Source organism: Lissotriton vulgaris, chromosome 1_1, assembly GCF_964263255.1.
Source record: "Lissotriton vulgaris chromosome 1_1, aLisVul1.2, whole genome shotgun sequence".
Lineage (NCBI taxonomy): Eukaryota > Metazoa > Chordata > Amphibia > Caudata > Salamandridae > Lissotriton > Lissotriton vulgaris.
This window is the reverse complement of record NC_141685.1, coordinates 411012483-411036769: the sequence shown is the minus strand read 5'-3', so window position 1 is coordinate 411036769 and position 24287 is coordinate 411012483.

Sequence of the window (24287 nt, the reverse complement as noted above, 5' to 3'; positions counted from 1 at the left end):
GCGTCCCCCACTAGATAAGAGATAGCAAACGCCACCCTGGAATGGTTCGTAGGGAAGGAGGCTGGTTTACAAGAGAAATGGAGCATGATTTGTGTCATGAAAGCTTGTGTTTTACGAGGGTCCCCCCCATATCGTTCTGGGGTAGCTAAAGGAATAGGGGGTGGCACAGTAACCTGAATCTGAGAAGGACCTGAGGAAAAAGGGTTTTTTGATAACTGTTCAACCCTATCCTTAAGAAGTACAGCCTCCGCTTTGGATGCTGCCAATTCTTGTTGAACCACAACCAAAGCCCTCAATACATCATCTAAGGTGGCCATATGTACCCCAACCGGACCAGGCAGAATGCAATTCGTGGGTTCGTGATTCTGTCAGACTCCACGCTGCAGGATCCGGTCGTTGTACATACAACTCCACCTCCCGACCTCACCAACACACTGTTACTAAAAACACAGTGTGTTCGAGGGATAGGGCGAGGGAAAACAAAGGAACAAAACAAGGAGGGGACGGAAAGGGACAGCAGGGAAGGGATGGCTGAAAGACAAGAACACAATTGTACAGGTTACCACTGATCACAAGGGAACACCTACTCTCATTTCAATCTCACTAAGTAGACTAAAAAGGTCACCTTTTCAGAATGCCTTGTCTTCCTCCTCCTTCCCGTGTTGTGAATATGACTAAACCGAACAGTGAGTCCCTATGGAACAATAATAACAATTACACTCTTACTTCACATGAACACATGCACCAATTTCGCTCTGCTGTGGTTATACGTACCCTGCCTAGTAAATGTTCCGTGCCCAAAATATAAACGTGTTACTTAGAGTGAACTCCACCCTTGAATCAAAAACAAAAGTCAAGTGTTTGGCAGTGAAAAAACGTTCCAGGTTAAAAGCACCAATATACTCCAATTGTAGACACGGTAAGACGTAGCTTCCTACTACCGTCTCCCGTTCTAAGCCTGCTCCTTTACCAACAACTCCAAACACGGCAAGGTGTAGAAAACCCACTACCTTCCGCTTTGGCACTTGACGTGGTAGACACTAGTGCCTTTCTTCGTAGCGGCTGTGCTCAGAACAATAGAGCCCCAAGAACACCCCGCTCTCTCTTTACTTCAACAAGAAGGCGTTGTTGCAGGGCGCCGCCGCGCCTGTAATCTTCTCTGAGTTCTTTACACTGGCAGACTAAATTTAAGTACAAAGTTTCTCCCCATACGCTACGCGTTAAAGTCACGCTGAGCATATGTTACTCACGGTACTTGCAAATGTTCTCCTTCTTGGATGTCTATCCTTTCCTTATCACCACGAAAGTACTTTGGCTGCTAACTCCCCTCGGAGGTCCGATGATTGCAATGCGCTTCACAACGCGCTACTCGGAATCCCGAGATCAAACTTCAAAGCGCGGTTTCGTTTTTCCTCTCGACGTCTTCACGGAGATAAATGCCAAAATCAGGCTTCTCCCTGCTCGGATTCCAGAACAAACGAGCCGATGCTATTAACCACGGAAATCACCAAAGAAACCCTGCGAGTACAAAATCACGAACAAGGGGGGGTTGGTCCTCCCTGCCTTTATAGAACCACACCCCTTCTAAGGATTCTGGGAGATGTAGTTCAAAGGTATGGTAGGCGCTTTTGGAGGATCCTGACACAGTGGCCCGGAGGAGGGTAGTGCCCTCCTGGCTCGATACAAAAAAGAGCTACACCAGTGACATTCCTGGGCAGTGGATTTAGTGGGCCTGGTGCCCTGGTGCCCCCACCGTATAAGGCATCTGAGGGTGCTGCTGTGCCGACGATCTAGAGGATAGTGGACGCTTGAGTGGCCCTCCGCCGCACGTCATGATGCGCAAGGATAGAACGCCCCGGGCGGTCCAGCCCAACATCATTACACAGTATACCACGCAGAGGCTCCCTTCTCAGAAACTCACTCGCCAGTCGGGTCAGGAGGAGGGGGGTCCAGCACCCGAGGAGCCGTCACGGGCGGAATTACTGAAGGCGATACAGGGTTCTCACTCGGCCTTGGAACATCAGATCGAGACTGTGTCCATCGACGTGAACCTTCTGCGGACTGACCTGTGCAAGGTAGCCGATAAGGGCCTGTCGGACGTTTTTGTGATAGAGAGAGCGCACAGAGCGTTGGTCCCACCTTAAGCCCGGTGCCCCTCCTCGGGCCCTCATCGCCAAAATTCTGAACCACCGTGACTTGGATCGCATTCTACGAGCGGCGAGGGAATCCAAGGACCTTACTTTTGAGAATGCGAAGGTGTCCATCTTCCCGGACTGTACGCAGCTAGTCAAGGAACAGCGCAAGTCCTTTCTGGCAGTTAAACAAAAGCTCAGGGAGATGCACCTCCAGTATATGCTACTCTATCCGGCGAAACACAAGGTTCTCTCCCAGGGAAAGGCTCACTTCTTCGAAGCTCCGGCGGATGTGTGGGAGTGGCTCGAGATCCGGGAAGATGATCTCCCTCCTGGAGAGCGAGCTGGGGCTCGGAGCTCATGGGGGACCAGACCGCGGAGGCGGCGCAGCCAGAGACGGCACTGAGGATCCCGTGAGGATGAGAGTGTGGAGAGCAACCGAGTTAGTGAGAGAAGATGGCTCCCTACACATGGATGTACCGGCAGAGTCACAGCCTGCTTCTATGGGGAGATCCTGGTACCTGACACATTTCTGCCATCTGCGACCAGTGCAACGGTCCCGGAGATGGCTGGAGCGCAGGGGCAGGAGCCGGATGGACTGTCGTGAGGAGGGGCTCTGCTCCTGATACTTTCCTAAAATTCTGGACAAAATACTGGACATTGATTGGACAGTAAGAGGGCTATGATGGATGGGGGGACACTGCCTAATGCTGAGATCTGGGACTGCGGGACGTGGGTGGGGGACGGGGGACAGGGATGGGGACGGGGAGAAGTGCTAATGAGGATCTCCTTTATCGCTAACAATGAGGTGGAGGTTGTTTTTGGGTCCTGGAGGGTGGCCTGGGGGGAGTCGGGGGGAGTTTATAGGTGGGTTTTCACCGTTTGGGTATTTGGGAATGCTGTGTACGTCCTGGCACCGGCAGGGGAAGGGCATATTAGCGTGTTTAATTGTTGCAGTAATATTGCTCGTGGGTGGGGGGTGGTTGGGGTTGAGGGAGGTTCAGTTGGGGGGAATGTTGCAGGCATTGATGTATTACAGTTCGGCCATGGAAATGGTGGGTCACAGGACGTAGGGCTGTTCGCCCGGATGGGCACTACTACCACTCATGGCACACAAGTTTTTAAGCTGGAATATGAGGGGCCTAGGCACATGTACCAAGCGGCATAGGGTTCTATCCTTCCTCCGGAGACATGGGATCTCCATTGCGTGTCTACAGGAGACCCATCTAGATGAGGAGGGTGCCCAAAAGTTGGCAAAGAAGTGGAGTGGTCAGGTGTTTCACTCCTAATTCTCAACATATGCTAGGAGGGTCCTAATTTGGGTGGCCCCTGGGGTCCCGTGCGCTGTTCAATATGTGGAGGCGGATATCGATGGTAGGTACCTGCTCTTGCGGGTGAAACTGGACGGGAGGGAACTTCCATTTTAAACTCATACGCACCTAATGTAGAAGACCCTGACTTTTTTTGCACCTACAGGAGGTCCTTGTATCGGATCTGTAGGGCCCACTGCTATGGTTCGGGGACTATAATTGTGTGTTGGACCCTGTATTAGATAGGTCCCCTCCCTGCACAGGGACAAAACCGCGCATGACAGCGCGACTTAGAGAGGTGATGCAGAACTTGGGATTCAGTGCTGTGTGGCGCCTGGGTAACCCGACTCAAAAATTATTTACGTGTTTCTCCCCCACTCATAATACACATAGCAGACTAGACAGGGTGCTGGCAGCCAATGTGGACGCTTCTCTCTCTCTAACGGTCACCCATCAGGCCCGTTTCCTATCCGATCACTCTCCAGTAACGTGCGTTGCCCAGTGGGAGAACCAGCCCTCGCACCTAGAGGATGCCGATAGATCTATTGCAGGACCAGGTGGGGAAGGACCCTGTGGAGACTGCCCTCATGAATTACCTTGACTTGAACTGGGGGGGAGGGGACCTTACTTACTCTACCAAGTAGAATGCCCTGAAGGCGGTCATTCGGGGTGAGTGTATGGCCCTCACCTATGGAGTCCTGAAACAGCTACTTCGGGAATTGCGGGCTGCGGAAGATGCACTTCTGCATCTGCAAACCTTGCCAGATCCCGACGACCTGGGTCAGGAGTCGGAACGGACGACTCGCACGTGTCTACATGATACACTGAACCGCCTAGACAAATACACTCTGGGCCAGTATCGGCAGCGCCTCTATCGGGAAGGGGACAAATCGGGCCGGCTGTTGGCTTGGATCCTTCGGCGTGAGTTCGCCCCAGAGAGGATTGTGGCCCTGAGAAGCCCCACAGGAGGAATGGTGCACTCAGAGGCGGGTATCCTTCGGGTCCTCCGGTCCCATTTGCAGACAGTGTATGCCGTGGATCCCACAGTTACTGGGGCTTCCTTCCTCCCTTATCTCCGGGGACTTACCCTACAGACACTTCCACAAGAAGCTGCGGAGGAGCTGGATGCAGTTTTGACGCTCCGTGATGTGAAGGTGGCGATAGCTGGCCTGCCGAGGGCTAAATCCCCGGGAGGAGATGGCTAGTCTGCCCCTCCGAATTTTACCAAGCATTCGCGGACGCCCTTGCCCAACCCCTCTTGCAGGTGTACCTGGAGGCATTTGAACGGGAGGCTCTTCCGCCCAGTATGAATCAGGGAGAGATCTGTATGATCCTGAAGCCGGGTGGGGATAGTGGCGGCCCCGCAGCATATCGGCCCATCACCATGATAAATACAGATGTGAAGGTTTTAACTAAACTCTTGGCTGCCCGGCTGGCACCGCACATGGCGCACCTGGTACACCCCGACCAATGTGGGTTTATCCCTGGCCGCAACACCGCCATGAATTTGAAACGATTGAACCACATCATCCACGAGGTGCGAGACAGAGAGGACCAAATGGTCCTGGTGTCGATTGACCTCGCTAAAGCATTCGACACCGTGGACTGGGGGTACCTTTTAGAGGTCCTCCGGATGGTGGGGATGGGCCCTGGCTTCTGTTTCTGGATCCGCATCTTGTACAAAGCCCCCCGGGCCAGAGTGCGGCTCGGCGCAGCACGTTCAGAGGAATGGCTCCTGGGTCGGGGCATGCGGCACGGGTGTCCCCTCTCGCCGCTTCTTTGCGCCCTGGCGATCGAACCTTTGGCAGTCCAGGTCCGAACAGACATGGCGCAATGGGGCATCACAGTGGGCGACACGTGCAATGTGATCTCCTTATATGCGGATGACGCCCTCTTTTATTTAATGACCCCGCGGGAGTCGGTGCCTGTCCTCCTTCAGCACTTGGATCGATTTGGTGCGGCTTCGGATCTGAGAATCAACTGTGGGAAGCCCATGATTTTCACACTGGCAGGCTACGGCGTCGGACCACTGACGGCCCTGCCGAACCTTGGGTTGCGATGGGAGCAGGAGGTGTTCCGGTATCTCGGCATCCAGGTAACGCCCACGGATGCACAGGGGTTGGCCCGAAATATTGACCGAGTTCTCCAGTCCTTGCAGCAATCGGTCACTTTCTGGAACTCCTTGCCACTATCCCTTATGGGGATACTGGCCGTTGCAAAGATGGTGATGCTCCCTAGGACGCTCTATGTCCTTCAGAATTCCCTGTGTCCAATCCCCTCACGTGTTTTTCGCAAACTTAACACGTTGCTCACTTCGTTACTCTGGGCGGGACGGCGTAGCCGAGTTGCCCTCCATACCGTGGTCCGAACATGGGCGGAAGGGGGGTTAGAGGCACCTAGATTTGACTTGTACTACTATGCGGCACAGCTGTTGCCGGTTGCACAGTGGTTCGCAGATGGGGACAGCTGGGAGATGAGTCTGCTGGCAGACAGAGCTAACGAGCGAGGATTGCAGGTGGCATTGATGCGAGGACAGTGAGCAGATGAGGGCCTACCCTACGTGGTGCACCACGCAGCTGCAGTCAGGCAGAGGTTTGTGGAGAAAATACTGCGGCGAGCCCCCTTTCATAGGGAGTTGCCGGTGTGGATCCTGGCCCCTGTAGTGGATATGGTGGAACACATGTCCTTTCGGGATTGGAAAATGAGAGGCTGTGAGACTCTGGCGGACCTTTACCCCAACGAGTCGTTCGTGTCCTTTGAGCAAGCCATGGAAGCCTTTGGCCTGGGGGAAGAGCAATATTTGCACTATCGGGGCCTTCAGGAGGTGGCGAGAGTGACGTGGCCCCAGTTCCCGGAGGCGCCCCCGTTGTCCCACACCCTGAACTTCCTCCTCTCTTGCGGCAGAGGGTGTAAGTTGATATCTCTGCTGTATTCGGCCATGAGACAAGACTCGACCCCGCCGGTTCCGCCTTCCTGGGGGGCCTGGGAGGTAGACCTGGGAATCACCCTGACCCCGGGACAGTGCAAGCGAATAGGGAGACTTACCCACAGAGTGTCCTGCAATGCGAGATTCAAATTGACACATTTCAACTTTATGCACCGTACCTACTTCCCCCCGCTGTCCTTAAGGCATATTTCGGGAGACAGGGAGGACAACTGCCCCAGATGTGGGATGGACGGGGTGGGGTTCCTACACCTGGCCTGGGACTGCCGTTTGGTCGGTAGCTTCTGGAGGGGTGTGGTGGATCGTATACACGCCGTAACCGGCCTCCGGATTGATCTAAACCCACTTCACTGCCTATTAGCCCTGGTCCCTAAACCTAGGAAGAGAAATCTTTCCTATAAACTTTTGCAATTAATGTTGGTGCTGGCAAGGCGTAGGATGGCGATCACCTGGATGGGGCGGAGAGCTCCTGAGTTGTCAGCGTGGCGTAAAGATGTAAGAGAGTGGTCATTGACAGAGGAGACGCATATGCAGAGGACCCGCAGGGATGTGATGTTGCAGGATGATCTCCTTGCAAGGCGAGTTATGTGTGCCTCGGAGTTGTCTCACAGCGATTCAGATGGCACGAGCGCTGAACTTTTCACTTCTGGGTACTCTGGATCTGAGAGGGAGGGGGGGAGGGGGGAGATTGGACCCGCGCTAATGTAGGTGCAATGCCTGTTCCTCGACAGTACTTCATGTTATTGATGTGGTTATTATGTCGCTCATAAACACAGCCTGAACTGTACTCTCTGTACCATATAGTGCCATAATGAGGTTATCGTATGGTATACACATGCTTGATGATCGATGCCAAGTTCGGGGGGGAATTGTTTCTTCCATGTTGCAAAATCAAAAAGAAAGTTTAAAAAAAAAGAACTATAACACCCATAAAACCTATGGTTTTTTCAGTGAAGATATATATATATATATATATATATATATATATATATATATATATATATATATATATATATATATATATATATATATATATATATATATATATATATATATATATATATATATATATATATATATATATATATATATATATTTTTTTTTTTTTATTTTTTTTTGTCTTTATTTTTTATTTTTTGTAACCAGGAGCCTCCCACCTGACTCGGGCATCATGGCATGTAGGCGGGTCATGTCACTGGAATGTTTGCTTCACCACTGAAAAGCATAGTTCTCTCCGTCTCTGTCACGGGGGCTGTTTCTAATAATGTTCGTCTCAACTATATAACACTTTTTATTCCGTCAACGCATTTTCTCTTTTTCAGTGAACACTACGAGGAAAGTGTCGCTGCTGTACTTCAGAGGACAGATCCCAGGGGCGTCCCTTCCTTCAGACCCGGCCGCGTGGACTTTCACTAATGGCTCCCTGTCCCTTTATGTGCCCTCCAGGATTAGTGGATGGGGGATGAGAGGAGCTTGACGCTGGCTGGATCAAGGGATGTCTGATCTCTGAACTCTGCTATTAATCCCATCAAAGTGGACAGGCAGAGAGTGACATTGTGGCCAAAGGATTTGTAAATCCTTTCAAGGTTCAAAGTCAATCAGCTTGAAATCTGTTCTAAACTCTTTTTCCAACCAATTTTCCCGTTTGACTATATTAATTTAGTTTTATTAAGTTGTTGAGGAAGTCAAGTTCATATGTGCCTGTGATGTAAACGGGCCTTGCTGTGTTATCAGCCAGAGCTGATAACATAGATGCATTGCATCTTAAACGATTTAAGATGCAATGCAATGAAGTAAGGACATTAGAAGGCAGTGGAGTCACATAAAAGGGGACCGTAAAAGAAGAGTGGATTTCGTAGGATGCTCTAAGAAAAACTTGCCCGTACTGAGATAACACGGTATCAAGCAAACTGAGTAGCATAGAAAATAATTCAGTAATTTGCTTGCAAGTGGGTGCTCAGATATTTGTGACGTTATAATTGTGGAGCATCCAATGTGAAACCCTGCCATGTTTTATGTATCAGCAGCCTAGGAACAAAACTCAACGTTCTCGTTATGCAGTAAACTTGCACGTAATGCTGTGCTACTTTTTTGCTAAAATTGCCATTAAAAGCAGGGCTGTTGACACTCACCAGAATAAAATTAAATAGCTTTCTCTTGTAGCAAAATATGACAAAGCCGACAGAGGGCGCTGTAGAGCCTAAAACAGGCCAAACCAGAATGTTGCCATTGCGATGGTTACCATTTCCCTGCCTCCAATTTGTCCATGTTGTTTGGGGAGATTTTATGACTTGCAAGGTTTGTGTAATTCTGCCAGTTTTTACTTCTTTCTTTAGTTTTCTATGCTGCATCTCGTGAGTTTATGAGTTCACAGTACTTGTCCCTCTTTTTCTGCGCATATGTATACATGCATGAGATATCACCACGTGACCACTATTTTTGTGTTTGTTTGTCTCTCTCTAAAGCAAGACGCTAATCCTGCAGCAGAATGCTTGATGCGGGTAATCAGCTTCCCATGACCTGTTGTCTCTCAGAGAAGGACGCGCTCTAAGAATTGAACACGCCAAAAGTGGCTTTGGAGTTTGCAGAATCTCGGATAATTGCCGCGGAGAAGCGAAGGTGATGACAAGCTACATGCACAGCCCATTGGACTGCACAGGATTTGTCTCGATAGATCCACAGGTCACCTGATGAGCATAAGTCTCAGTTCTTATCTGAAAGTAGTTCCTTATTCTGGATCTCGAGTGGCTTGAGCTCTTGGCCATGCAGAGCACAATAAAACAGGAAGCTTGCATTGGTTACCTGTGCAAACATTTCGGTGAAACATTAATGTGATCTTCAGGTTTCAGATGAAAATCAATTGTGAGAGCTCAGGCTGGGTTGCTCAGATGAGATTTAAAGGACCGCTGCCCTAATAGGATCACAGGTGCTTAACATCCAGCTAGTGGTCAGGTTTCGGGTTATCTTAAGGGGTAAGGTCAGATGGTAGATGGTTGCCACACTTGAGCTTTGCGGGAGCATGTACTCCATCATACCTCACAAGGCGTATCAAGCCCTGCTGTAAATAGCCCTTCATTGCAGCTCCTTGAAAAGTTAAAGGCATTGTATAAGATTTGTGCTGTAGGGTTGGCCTTAAAATTCAAGATAGTAATTGCATATTCTGTACCATGCCACAGGGCCCCAAGAGGAGTGGGATCTTGACTGGCTTGAATATAGATAATACAAATGGACCCAAATCAAGCAGCAGCAAAGCAATGTTTCATTTTTTTCAGAAAAAAGGAACTCAAAATGAGTCCATTTAATTCATCTTTATTTGTTTTTTGAGAAAATGAGTCTGTAGCTACATAGAAGTGAACAAACTCTACTCCTGTTTTCAAGTTATTAAAAAACCTTTTCATATTTGATGTGGTAGTTTGATGTGCAGCTTATGGCAAACAAGGACCCTAGTCTAATACCTCAATAAGTATGGATAATGTGGAGGAGACACCTCACAGATGGGAATGGTGGTGTTGTAACTACTGCGTACCGGCCTTCTCATCATTGAATCCAAGCTCCTTAGTAAATGCAGGAGCGGGTAGTAATCCCCAGTGTGCTACCAGAGTATCTTTATAATGCCCAAAAGCTTTTTGTACCAAGGGAGGAAATAAATCCTGCGAATAACGCATCAAGGACATGTAACAATGCTAGACAAACATGTTTTGAGATCTGACCCATTTAATCAGCTGCAACTGTGTTTAGTTTTCGTCCCCACAACAATGAGCATTCAGGTAGATTCATGGAAGAAAATTTGGCTTGCAAAGTGCCAGATTCTGCGAATCTGGCCCTTTGCGAGCGCAATTTTTGCATTTGGGATTCATCATCCCAAATGCAAAAATCGGTAATTGCGAAATCGTATATTTGCGAGGAATTGGATTTAAGGAATCTCTATTTGAGATTCCTTAAATGCAATTCATTAACCATTTTTAATTTGCGAATTCGCTATTTCTGGCCGCTATTTACCGCGAGGTCAAACCTCGTGGTAAATAGCGAAAACTTAGAAAAATGCATTTAAATGCATTTTTCTAAGTTGCATGTTACACACACACATGTCCTTTAGACATGTGTGTGCGCAACACCAATGTAGATTACATTTCAGGGGTGCTACAGGGTGTCCTTTGGACACCCCTGGCACCCTTGAAATCGCATCCTTATTTGCGATTAGCAAATTGTTAATCTCAAATAAGGAATAACTCCCCATTCATTCCTATGGGCCTTTAGGCCCATAGGAATGAATGGGGAGTTGTTCCTTATTTGCGATTAGCAATTTACTAATCGCAAATAAGGAATGTGTAGGAATCGCAATTTATTTACGCTTCCTACATGAATCCGGTTTTGCAAGTCCTTAATAGCGATTCCTTAATAATCGCTATTAAGGACTCGCAAAACGGGACAATGATGAATCTAGATGATAGAGTTTAAAAAGATTATTTATTGAAGATCCCGTTATTTAAGTCATTATCTGCCTACTCAACCTGGGGCCCAAGTCAAGGTACAAGCTATGACGTAACACAAAAGGATGCCCTGCCCCAATGTGACGAGCGCCCCCCGAGTCTCCAAAATTTCACAGAAGTGTATTGGCCTTGGACTGAATAGGGGCCCCTGAAGGACGGGCGGCCCTTGGAGTGCTGGGGGCCCCCTGCACCGCAGACGCCCGCGTTAGGCCAGGTCGGCCCGCAGGCCTCTTCAATGCACCCAAGGGCCTGGCCCCAACCTTCCTGCTTCCCTGGACCTCAGCGTGAGTGGCCGCGAGTGAGGAAAACCTTTACCCTGCGGTGTCTGCTCGTAAAATAAAGTATGTGAAAGGTAGAAGCACAAGCTCATATTTTACAGCTGAAGTATTATGATAACCAGATGGCCATAGTATGCATTTAGTTAAACAAACACGGCAGTACTATGCAGGGGGCCCCGTTCTGCAAAGGTGCTTATAAAATAGATGCATGTCTTGAAAGCTTGGAGCTAGAACAGTCTTCTGGGGAGAGATGTTCCATTATGTTGTTTATACACAAGAGCCTCTTAGCAGCCTCCTCAGCCAATACTGTCAGCGATGGTTTCTATCCGTTTAATGAATGGGGCACTTTAAATGAATGCAGAAAGAGGGAGTGAGTCAAGGTGAGTGTGATGGCAGAACGTCAGAGGACTCCTACATGTTTCTATGCGCTATACCTGTGATTCGAGAACACCAAACATATCTATTCACAAGCACTTGTTTTTGAGAATCAAAAAAACCCCATAAGAGTGCGTGGAATTCAATGGAAATCATAGATTTCTAGGTACATACCTTTTTCCCCAACCCCGTGCATGCGAAGTATCTGCAGACAAACAATTCATGGTTGTAATGGTGTATTAAGCATGCTTTTGTAGATCTTTGGCCCATATTTTTTTCTTCATATCCAAGACGTGTTTCGGATGAAGAAATTCCACCTTTGTATGTATCCTTGAATAGTGGGTGTTTGGGCCACTCTCCCACTCAAAATACAAACTTTTTGTATACATTTTGTGCGTGTGAAAATGCATCAGGCCACCATTCCTGTGATTTTTGTGATTCCTAATGGGTCGCAAATTGTGACCTGCCTCATGAATATTGATGAGGCCGGACATTTGCAACCCCATTAGGAATCACAAACAGTGTCTAAGGCACTGTTGTACATTCCATTTTGCGAGTTGCAAATTGTGAGTCACAAACGTTGTAATTTGCGACTCGCAAAATGGAAGGGTCTTACATCTGGCCCTCATATTCATGAGGTGGGTCATTTGCGACCCACTGGGAATCGCAGAAAGTGTTCAACACACTTTCATAAATGCCATTTTGTGTTTTCCTAATTGCAAATCACAAGCATTTGCAAATCGGTTTCTTAATACATCTGGCCCATGCTGACCAAAATGACAAGGCTGTAAAATGGAAGATTGCACGCCTCCGGCCAAAAAAGACACTTAACATTGAGTCAGTGACCAATACCCTTATTGTTGGTAAACACTTAAAACAAGCTGGGAACAAAGAAATACAATGGCAGTCTCAATCTCAGATTTGTTTTTAATATAAACTTACATCCAGCATTCTCTCTTTCCTGGCTTCTCATTGGTTCCTGTGCATGACACTTACCTTATCTCCACTTATGTAGCATATTTTCCTGCATTTACCAATGATTGTTCCTCGTCTGCTTCTCTTATCAGTTTCCCACTGCCGAAATACTGTTAACATCTGCTTTGGTGGAACTATATTTTCATAAAGTTTTGCCTTTTACTATTGCAGCATATTTATAGAACAATTTATCGTCCAGAGAGATCATTAGACAGATTTATCAAAAGAGCATTTTAGCGATTCCCAAAAAGCTTTATTTTTACCGAATCACTATTTGGGACTCACAAAATGCTATGTAAGAAGGAATCGCAAATAATTTAGCAATTCCTTAATGTTGCCTACTAGCTATTTGGTAAATAGCGATCACTATTAGGTAATATTACTCCATTCGTTCCTATGGGCACGTGGTTACCATCAACATGAAGTTGATGCTAATTAGCGCTTCCTAAATGCACAGTTCGCATTTAGGAAAGGCTTCTTACATGTGCATTAGGGATTTGCGAATTGTGATTCCCTATTTGCATTCGCAGTTTAGGTAATCGCAAAAAATTGTCATCTAAATTGAGAATCCAAAAGCCTTTCATATATAACGAAAAGCCATTTTGTATTTGCAAAAAGCAGAATTTTGCGATTCACACCGTTTACAAATGCAAAATGCGTTTATACAAGTGATTTGCATAGAATCACATGATATTGTGAGGTACTAACGAGACTCGAACTGGGATCCCCAGCCATTGAGTCAGCAGCTCTGGTCACTGCACCACACCCCTGCACTCCCATGTTATCTGTCAGAGAACTCTTTCCTTCTCCCACAAAATGATTGATGAGAACAGCTGTTTATTCGTTACAAAGGCGAAACCAATGCATTACCAATGCTTGTTTTGTTTAAGACCTAGTCCTCCTTTAAAGCAGGTGTTTTCAGTTTCTTTCTTAATTGCAGCATAATTAAAGCAGTTCTGAAATAGGTGGAGATATTGTTCCGCATCATGGGTGCATAGATGGGAAAATACGTTGACTTCTGCTTTTTTCTTTGTTGCACTTCTTCATTTCCAGGATGGCAATTTCTTGGTTTCTACTGAATTGGATTATGAATCCGAAACCGGTGCCAGGATGCTTGTTCCCGGTCCAGGGAAGACATTTATTTATTTTTTTATTTATTTAATTTCTTATATCGCGCAAGAATCGACCCCATTCGGGTTATCTCCGCGCTTTGCTCGCCAGGATGGATATTGGTGTAACTTGCAGAAGATAGAGTCTTGGTGGCTGAATTTAGGCCAGTTAATCCTCTAGGAACAGGTTAGTTTTAAGCTTTTTCCTGAAGGATAGATGGTTGGAGATTTGTCTGAGACTAAAGGGCAGGTTATTCCACAGGGTCGGCCCCACAAAGGAAAGAGCGCGGCCGCCTTGTCTGGTCTTTTTAATGAGAGGGGGTTTTAGTAGCAGTTGATTGCTTGAACGCAGAGAACGGTCTGGTTTGTAGAGTTGTAGCTTTTGGGTCAGGTATTTGGGGCCATTTCCGAAAAGACATTTATGAACGGTACAACAAATTTTGAATTTAACACGTTGCCGTATTGGAAGCCAGTGAAGTTCTCTCAGTAGGGGCTTGGAAGGGGTTCTTGAGGGAGCGTTCAGAATCAGTCTTGCCGCTGTATTCTGGACCACCTGCAGTCGATTTATGGCATCCTCGTTAGCGAGTATCAGGAGCCCGGTACAGTAGTCTAATCGACTTATCACCAGGGCCTGTACAAGAGTCTTTCTATACATATCTGGCAGGAGAGGGAAAACTCGCCTCAGCAGGCCAATGGTGCGGAAACATGCTCCAGCAATCACATTAGCGTGCTCCTTTAAGGTTAGATTTTGGTCTAACTTCACACCCAGATTTTTAACAGTCAGTTTTGGGGAGGGCACTGGTCCTAGGTCCAGAGGCCACCAGTCGGGGGACCAGAGTATAGTAGCTTTCCCAAAAAGCATTACTTCCGTCTTCCCGACGTTACATTGGAGGCAGTTGGAAGCCATCCAATTAGAAACTACCCTCATGCCTTCAGCAAAATTTTCCCTAACATTAGAGTTAAGGGAGTGGAAAGGGTAAAGACGTTGGGTGTCGTCGGCGTAGGACACCGGTGTGAATCCATACTTCCTCACAATTCCTGCAAGGGGGGCCACGTACACATTAAACAATGTGGGGCTTAGGCATGAGCCCTGTGGCACCCCCTTCGTGAGCGCCCTTGAGAAGGAACAATAGGGGCCCCAACTAACAGATTGTGAACGCCCGGAGAGGAAACTCTCCAACCAGGAAAGGGCCTGTCCTCCAAAGCCCACTCCCTGCAAACGGCCCAGAAGAATTTTGTGGGACACAGTATCAAAAGCGTCCGACAGGTCTAACAGCACCAGAATCATCGACCCTCCTCTATCCTGTGACATCTTGATGTTATCTGTCACGGAGAGAAGTGCTGATTCGGTGCTGTAGTTGGGCCTGAACCCAGATTGTGAGTGGTCCAGGCCCCCTGTCGCCTCTATGAAACTGGAAACCTGGGTGTTGACATGTTTCTCAGCCAGTTTGCTCAGGAGGGGCAGAAGAGAGATAGGACGGAGATTTGGGAGTTCCGTCCAAGGAGAGGTTGAGTTTTTACGTATGGGATTCACTATTGCCTCTTTCCATTGCTGAGGGAGTTTTCCTTCTTTAAAAGAAAGGTTCAGGATTTTCCGGATGATTGGGCATAGTATCATGCTCAGGTTGGTCGTCAGTCTGGCAGGAGCAGGTCAGGGGCGTAACACAGGCCCACGCAGACCCCACATTGCGGGGGGGCCCCTAGCGCTCAAGGGCCCCCTCGGCAGTCAGAAAGCACAATACATCAGTCTTGCTTGGATGTGACGGGTTACGTCACTTACGTGGTTACGCTCGCCATCGTTGCACCTCACACGGTCTCTTTTTAAATTAAATGGTGCCCGGCGCGCAGTTGTCTCCAAGTCTGTGCCAGCTCTTCATCCTTCAGGTGGTACTGGGGGAGCTCTGGCCATCGCTAATTAATCCAGCCAGGGAGAACAGCAGGGTAAGTGGGGCTGTCTATCGGATTTAAAATCATAATTTAATTGAGGTCTAAGTCACGGGCGGGGAGAACAAAAGTCCTGCGCGAGGACCAAGGTAGATCAAAATAGCAAGATCTGGCAGGGATACGAGTATTTTTAATGTGACAAATTGTTTTACGGCTGTGGCGTAGGGCTCAGGACAGGGGGCCGCCAGCGCTCCTGGCTTGTTAGGGGCTTCTCGAAGAGCTGCCCTGCACTTTTATTTGGCAGTCTGTCTGGGCGACTGTCTCGACTGAGAGCAACGGTGGATAGACGGGGTCACAGGCTGGCATTGTGCGTAATGCCCCTGGCTGCTCTTTAGAATGGGGAGAATAGGGTGGTTGGGGGTTACTTCAACAGGGGGAAGTAGGCCTCGGCATTGTGTGCTGGATGTCAGGGCGCCGGTGGAAGAAGCTACAAGTGGTCGGTGGCAGGGCATTATTGTCTTGCTGGAGTAAATCTCAGAGCTGTCTACCCATTGACCTTTTCTGTCAGGAAGTTAAGAAGTTCTCCATTGTATTTGCAGATCATAGATGCTGTGTTTAGTGTGGGCTGTGTCCGACGAGTTGATTGCCACTCACGAGGAAAATCTGCCCCCTCCCCAGACTTGGGTTTAGGATTCCTGTGGCTCTCTCTGTGTGCACTCCCTTCTCCACCAGCATTACCGCTACTTGTCTGGTCTAGTCTCACCTTCTGTATTCCGGATGTACTCCTGTCCAATTTTAATTCTGCATGGACATGAAGAAAAAGAAAGTAACTAAAAAGCCTCATGTTTTAAACTTTCCTTTGCCAGAGACACGACCCCAACGAAGTCAAAGGCAAGACCCCTTAATGAAGATTAAAAGTTACATTTATGTAAAGACAATTCAAAGGCAACATATTTTGTAGAATATTATTTAATCAAACAGACGTTTCAGGTGGATTCCGTACATCACTTGTACAGTCCACATTCTATATGACTACTGTTCCTAAACGCCCATGTTTGGGAATAGAAGCCAGCCCTCTGCGTTTTTGTGGGGGAGTCTGCCCGGGCAGGCGGGTTATTATGTAGAGATGTTTAGCGCCAGTTATGTGCACAAAAATGTAATTCCAGTTATGATGATAGGTAAAGTGTCAACACTTTGGTAATTTTAATAGAAACATTCACTTGATGTCAATAACCATGGCCAGGCCTCGCTCTCCAGATTGTATTACTACCTCGGATGTAAATGCAGCGTTGTGTGCTTTTCAGATGCCTATGTTTCATACATTGTAACTTTGAAAGTGCAGGGATTTTAATGTAATTTTTTTTGTGTGTGATTACACAGAATCACATAAGTGTAATTTAGCATTTAGCACCATTTTCTTTGGGCACAAATACCCACTCGCCTTCAAAATGCACGCGAGGAAGCATTTTATCTAAAAATAGCACTAACTGCAACAGAACATTAATAACATTGTGAGCTACCATTTGGTAAATGTGAAAGTGGAGAAAGATTTCCCCCCCAAAGGACTCAGGGCATTTAGCGCTAGTTTCTTAGCACAAAATGCACCATCACTTTCAAAATGGATGTGAGGGGGTATTTTTCGCTAAGAATATAGCAATAAATGCAACAGAACATAAACTGCAGTGCAAGCAGCTGCTCACATTCTCTAAATGTGCTCTCACCATAGGACCCCCCCTAAGTTACTCTTAATTACGTAAGTGGCGAAATCTAGTTATTTTTGGTAATTTCTCCTTAAAAAGTGTTACAGAATTAAAATTAGTCTGATTACTCCAGCATGATTGATATTATATCCAGGCCTCGTAGAAATAGCCAGTGTAAGTCATTCCCTATTTGATGCTTTTGAACTGTGTTTGGGTAGAGTTCCTTAGTGCCAAGAACACATTTCCACAGTAAGAACTCCACAATATGTGGCATTCACTTAAACACCATAGAAGCACTAAAACATTGGCTTAACAAAGTACACTACTTTGAAATGTGTTTGCATGGTATGGTGCTGGTAGGTGGGCAGCTACACAGTAGGTGGCCAAAATCTCAGGGTGAACATGAAGCAGGTCTTTGGCCATTAGTGGCCATTGCAGTTGTCAATGGAAATAATTGTATGTGTAGAAGAGAAAGAATTGAGAAATGGCCTGCCACTATCCTTCAACCCTGATGTCCATCTTTCTTGATGCCCTTGGAGAAAAAAGGGACCTACCACTATAAGACCTGGGTGGATAGATGGGACCTACTGTACGGGTAGTATTGTGACACCATATGGAGAGGTTAACCCCTTCGCTGCGGGGGTTATTCCCCCGCTGTGCTGGGGGAGGGGGGCCCGCACAGCGCCCGCATGCTCATGATGAGCTAAGCTCGGCATGAGGCACGGCGCTCCTGTGCTCATGACGAGCTGAGCTCGTCACAGGTGCACCGGCTCCCGTGGAACGCTCAGCACAGCAGGGGAATTCTCCCCGCACCCGAGCGTTCCACGGGCCTTGTCGAGCTGAGCTCGTCATGAGCACCGGAGCGCCGTGGCTCATGATGAGCTCAGCTCGTCATGAGCATGGGAGGGGTTAAAGAAGAAAAATGAGACTCTGGGCCAAGCTTTTTCAGATTGCATCGAAGTGGAAGTCTCTAAAATGCTGAACTTTGGAGTCATTGAGCTCTCTTCAAACTAGTTGATCAACTCTGTTGTACTAGTGCTGAGTAGGGCTCAACACACCTCCGCTTTTGAGTGAACCAGAGAGCGCTAAATGGTGCCATGCGACCTTCTTCCTTTACGTGATAAGCTCATCAGTAAGTTGGGAGCTGCCCATTGTTTGACTGCCTTTGCATTGATTAGTGGCTCTTGACAGATTGCCTGGAACTCTGGTTCCAAGGATAATACTTTAACCTCCACTTCAGAGATCCTGGGCTATGTAAGGCCCTTGCCTTGTGGATTAAAAATTATATTTTTTCCAGTGGTTGGCAAATCATGTCTTGAATGACCTGGATAACAATTATGTTGCCTATGTAGAACATATTTGCTGAATGACCACTGGGCCAATTATCAGATTCACCTCAAGCTAATGTTGTGGGTGCTGAAGTGAGCTAACCTCACAATGAAAGCAACCAAGTGCCTGACGTAAGCTTTGCCCATATTGTGCAGCCTTGGTCCCAATGTGGGTAGTGGAAGGGTGGATACTCTTAACTCCAAGATTCTGACCAATTTAAATTGGAAGAGCCCAAACACCCAGACATGTTTCCTCATTCTTGGATATCAGTAGGTATTGCCAGTACTTCATGGAGAACTATGGTTCTATTGTTTCTCTGCTTGTAGCTCTGACATCCCAGGAGGAGCTTTTGGTCACCTGAAAACCTTTGTGTGAGGCACCGGATTCCGGCAACTTTTGATTGCCCAAGCTGACTCCTTTGATCTTCGCTTTTATTGGGTTTCCTCCCAACTCCATAGGAGGAGTCAAAACCACATAGTGGAATTCTCTACCCGGAGTTTGTCATCTAGGCAGCAATTGAGGTGGCATGCTGAACATCCCGTGGGAATGTGGATGGATTCAGGGAATTTCAGCTGATTAGATAAACAAGTCTCTCCTGCTGGCAAGTAGTTTCCCGGTGCAGTCTAACCAGAGAAGAGCAGTATGTAAGGACAAAAGTGCACGACCGTTGATGCAGCTTTATTATTGCTGTGTTTCATCACTTGACCATGCAGTACCCATCTTTTGGCTTTTAACAAGAATTTGTGGGGCTCTGATCCAAGGGGATCTTTCAAACTCCAACTATGATGCTCCTCCAGTACACTCTTTAGTATGGTTTACGATAAACAGACCGTTCATGTATCTCCCCATCCTATAAATGTGGAAGCCAAGTCTGTCTCCTCTGTAATGGGCCTGTTGCTGGCAGTGATTTGTATTAGTTCTGGGAAGTAATAGCTTTACCTTGGGGTGTAACCTGCTAGTTTTCCTTTGTAAATTAGGTCCAGTAACTTGAAGCAGATGATGGTCTCTTCATGTTTACTTTTGTTTGAATGTTTGTGTATAAGTGCTGCCGTAATGATCACTAATATCAGAACACGAGTCCAGAGTTATTTTAATTGATAATGGTCTGATATTACCTATTAAATAGATTGATATATTTATGGAAGTGTACATCTCAAGTAGGCATGGGGTTCAATTTGTAAAGAGCAATACAACAGCAGTGTGAGGTTCCGTGACAATTGTAAGTGGTGTTTTCGACTCGTACGAATATGGTCGAGTCTGGTATCTATGAACCGCAAATGACGAGTTTAGTAAGTGTGCGCAGTTTCGCTGTGCTAACCTAAACCGTTCGTCTGTTACGTGGGTATTTCTATCTGTACCCACGGGTTCCATCTTAGATACGGCATCCATTTTGTCTCTTGCCCTCAAGTAGCCAGCGAACGGAGGTTGTCCGCTTCGCGACCCTGGGACTCCCAAGATATTTGCGGAAGACACATGTCCTTTGTAAGTGTCTTTATGATGAGGGGGATGCTACTGTAAAGCAGATGGCGCCGCTCGAGGCTCATCTTGCCGCACGGACTTATTGTCTCAGCCGTGCATCTCATTAGGCACGTCCCTTTGATGCCTGTATCTCGTGTTTCTCGATGCCTCCCCTTTTTACACCCTTTCCGATCTCCCCACTGTCTCCGTTTTCCTCTACACCTGTTCCTGTTCCTATTTCGATCTGTTTATTACCGATTGGAATGCACTAATGTTGGGAAGATGGGTTTTTACAGTTGGGAACCGCCAAATGTTTCCGCACTTATGTTCCGGACCTTATGTGTATCAAAGTGACCAAAGCGACCCCTCTGGGGGATGATTGTGGGAACCGGGTCATAAACTTTTGTGTTCAATGTAACTCTATGGGGAAATTGTGTATAAAAGGAGTGATTCACAGAACCAATTTGAAGCAGTCTCCCCAAGTTGCACGTGTGTTGCTTGTCGTGACTTCTGTATTCCCTGCAGTAAATAAACCTTGAATCTTTGACGCCGAAGGAAGTGTCCCGTGTCTCTGTGATTCGTACGCCGAAGCAGGTTACCCACGAAGGTTTCAGGTGTTGTGCCCTGGCACCGCTGGGTCCTAAATAACCCAGTCCTTCAGTTGGCGCCCAACGTGGGGCTGCATCAGTGGTACCGGTCCAAGCCCGACGATCGTGAGGAACTTCGTGTGAAATCTCCGAGGGAAGGTGCACCCCGCTTCATCGATCCTGTTGTCGAAATAAGTGGCCCGAAGACTTTTCCCGCGAAGATTCCCGCCTCCTGACGGCTGCGACGGACTGCTGCCCTGACTGTAGACCTGTTTTGGCGCCTGGCGTAGACCTTGGTAGAGCGAGACGATTGACGGGCCTTCCTGGTGACGCCATTGATCTTTGAGTTAAGTATTTGTGGGTCGCTCCCAGAGTCCTTGGTTGTTGACACTTTTGTTGTTGATGCTGCGAGAGTGTTTTTGTCGATGACACTTTGCTAGCGTTTTTGTTGTTGTGTTGTTTGACGACTGCAGCCGCCAAAAACCGAGGGTTTTGTTCTTTGCTGGGACTTGATAAATCCCGTAACCCTTGAAGTTTGTGAAACTCGGCTAGTGTGCAAGATGCCTGGTCGCAGTACTTTGTTTAGTTGCTTCAGACCTTGTGGTACGGATTCCCGACTGGAGGACTCGTGTCCGATACCTCCGGTTGGAACTCCCACTTATGAACTGTACAGTAAACATGGGCTAGGCCCGATTACTTTTAATGATTATTGGATTAAATATACGAAGAAGGACGGTGACCTTCGTTGGCCACCTCATGGTAGCTTCGAGGCCCCGATCTTAGATAATCTAGAGATTAAATTGTTCGAAAGAAAGTCAAGGCCGGCCATGTTTGATGCCTTTCGGTTGTGGCGTAAAGAAGCCCGACAGAAAGAAATCAGACAGACTAAACGAAATCAGCGAGATAATGTTGCTACCTTGGTGAAGAAAGCAGAGCAATTTCAGCGTGACAAGGAGGTTAAGGATAAGGAAGTGTTTGATAGACTACAGCGTATGACCGTGGATAAATGTTATCCCGCTTTGCCTACGGAGTCGGAAAAGAAGGAAGAGTCAGTTGAGGATCCTTTAATGTCTTATCTTATGAAGTCGCCACCTCCGTATGTACAGGGTACCGCAGCTCCTGTGGTTCCTGCTGTACCTATTCCTCCGCCTATTCTTCCTGTGCCTGTTCCTCAACCTGCACCCGTTCTTCCGACTGTTCCTGCTCCTTTGCCTACTGCTATCCCTACTGCTCCTCCGCTTCCACATACTCCTGCTCCCGCTACTGCTCCTGTTCTATTAACTCCTGCTGTTGCTACTGTTTCTACTCCTTCGCTTGTTAGTCCTGTGTCCTATACTTCTCCCTCTACTCGTTCTCGTAATTCTCCTCTTGCGGCCAGTTTCTTTCATTCGCTCGGACCTGTTCTTGGGTCCGCTGGTTCCGACGGTCCTCAGAGACGTAGTCAGCTTCCTGGTAACAGAGAACGTGTTGCGCTATATAATATGGCGATGGGTTGGATGGTAAACCCTCTTAGAAATCCGCCACGTGTTGTACTCGACACGTTTTGTCAATTCAATATACCAACCCAAAGATACGTGTTTGATGAAATGTGTAAGTTCCTTCGCGATCAGATATCGGCCGATGCACCGGACGAGGTGCTGACCGCTTTGTCTGATCTTCAGCTTCAGTTCTCGAACGGACTGATAGTGGATACCAACGTTCGACGTGCTGTTGAGCGGTTGCTATCTTTCCGTCCCACTCCCATACCCCAAGCCTTATTTGTTGAGGATGTTGAAAGATTGCCAGATGAATCTGGTCAATTTCCTATGCGCGAAGTTCCGCCGGTATGGATGCCAGCTGACCCTAATGCTCACCCTCCGACATTGGCGCATTTCCAGAGAGTATGGATACATCTCCCATGGAAACGCTCAGAAGTGTTACAGGTGAAGCAATCTTTGCCTGACCCTCGCAAAAATCCTACAGGGTATTACAAGGAATTATCGCAGCCCGTAGATGCTACGATAATGAACCTTGCTGATATTGATATGTTGTTCGGCAATGTTGTTCCGCAACCGGTATGGGCTAAGATTCGTCAGGCAAACCATCCGAATGAATTAGGTGGTGATTGGGCGGCCATTATAGCGGCTGATGGGTTACAAACTGGTGGTGCTAAACCCGACCAGTTGATTACTGCTCTTCCTCAAAGAATAATAACGTTAATGAAGACTCTTATGCCAGCTATGAGGGTAAATTGGGACAAATTATCAGCTTGTAAGCAAAAGAAGGATGAGAGTGTCTCCGACTTCTTTACGAGGTTCGAGGAAGCATTCATTGACCATAGTGGTCAGGATATGGGCACTGAGGGTGGTCAAAGGTTATTCGTGGACAAATTTGTTTCTAACTTATTGCCCGATTTGAGCAATAAATTAAAGAATTCAGAGAGTGCGTGGGCCGTTTCTACTTCAGCTCAGATATTGGCCACAGCACAATATTATGAGAACCGAGAGAAAGAAGAGAACGACCGCGCTGATAAAAAGACGAAAGAGCTTAAAACTAAAGTGTTGCTTCAACAAGCGTATCCTCCGCGTTCAAATCAGAATGCATCCCAACAGAATAGATCGCAGTCGCAATCGAATCGATCGCAGCCGCGTAATGATTCCTCCTCCCAAAGATCATCGTTAGGGTACAATCAATGTGCTTATTGTAGACAGGAGGGACACATTAAATTCAATTGCCCTGTTCTGAATGATCGCAATAGTGGTAATTCGTCTAAAGGAGGTCGTGGTGGTTCGCATCAGGTGTCACGCGGTAGGGGTCGTGGTGCTCAGAATGATCGTTCCGATAACGCTTCTAATTCTAATAACTGTTTCGATCAACGTGGATCATCGCAAGGACGATCTGCGCAGTATAATGTAAATGATTATTACGTCGATCAGGGAACTGACGACAGTAATTACTAGGACAGCCAAAGACAAGGAGAGGGAGTGGTATCAGTTCCGGTTGATCAGAGAGGGCCTTACGTCGCAGTTGCTACATTGGGCGTCGTTGAGCCTTTTCTGTTGGACACTGGTGCAGCGAAAAGTTCCATTAAGCATTCGAAACTCCCTGGCGCACCTTTGTCTGGCTTAACAAATGTTTCCGTTGGATTCTCTGGCGCCCCCGTTAGCAATCCAGTTTCGCGCCCTTTGCCCCTTACAATTGGGCCACGTGAGCTTCAAGCTCCGTTAATTTTGACCACTGGTTGTGGTGAAAATCTTTTGGGCCTGGATTTGCTTAAACGTTTATATGCAACTTTGTATTGTTCTCCTGCGGGTGTAAAGCTTACGTTAGGAGAGAGGGTTGTCTCTCCTATGTATTTGTCTCTCGATAAACTTCCACCGGAATTGAATTCTCTTCCTGCGTCTTTGTGGGCAACAGGTCCCAACGATGTGGGCCTACTTGACATCTCCCCTTATGTTGTTCAGTTGAAATCTAATGTGCGATTGCCACGTATTCCCCAGTATCGTATCTCTCTTGATGGTGAACGAGCATTGTTAGCGATCATTTATGATCTGATCGAGAAAGATGTTATTGAAGAGACTCGGGGAAACGTGTGCAACAGCCCTGTACTGCCCATCCTTAAACATACTGATCCTTCAAAACCGCCCGTTTATCGTTTTGTTATTGATTTACGGGAGGTGAATAAAATTGTGGTTCCTCAATTCCCTGTTGTGCCTGACATCACGGCGCTACTGACT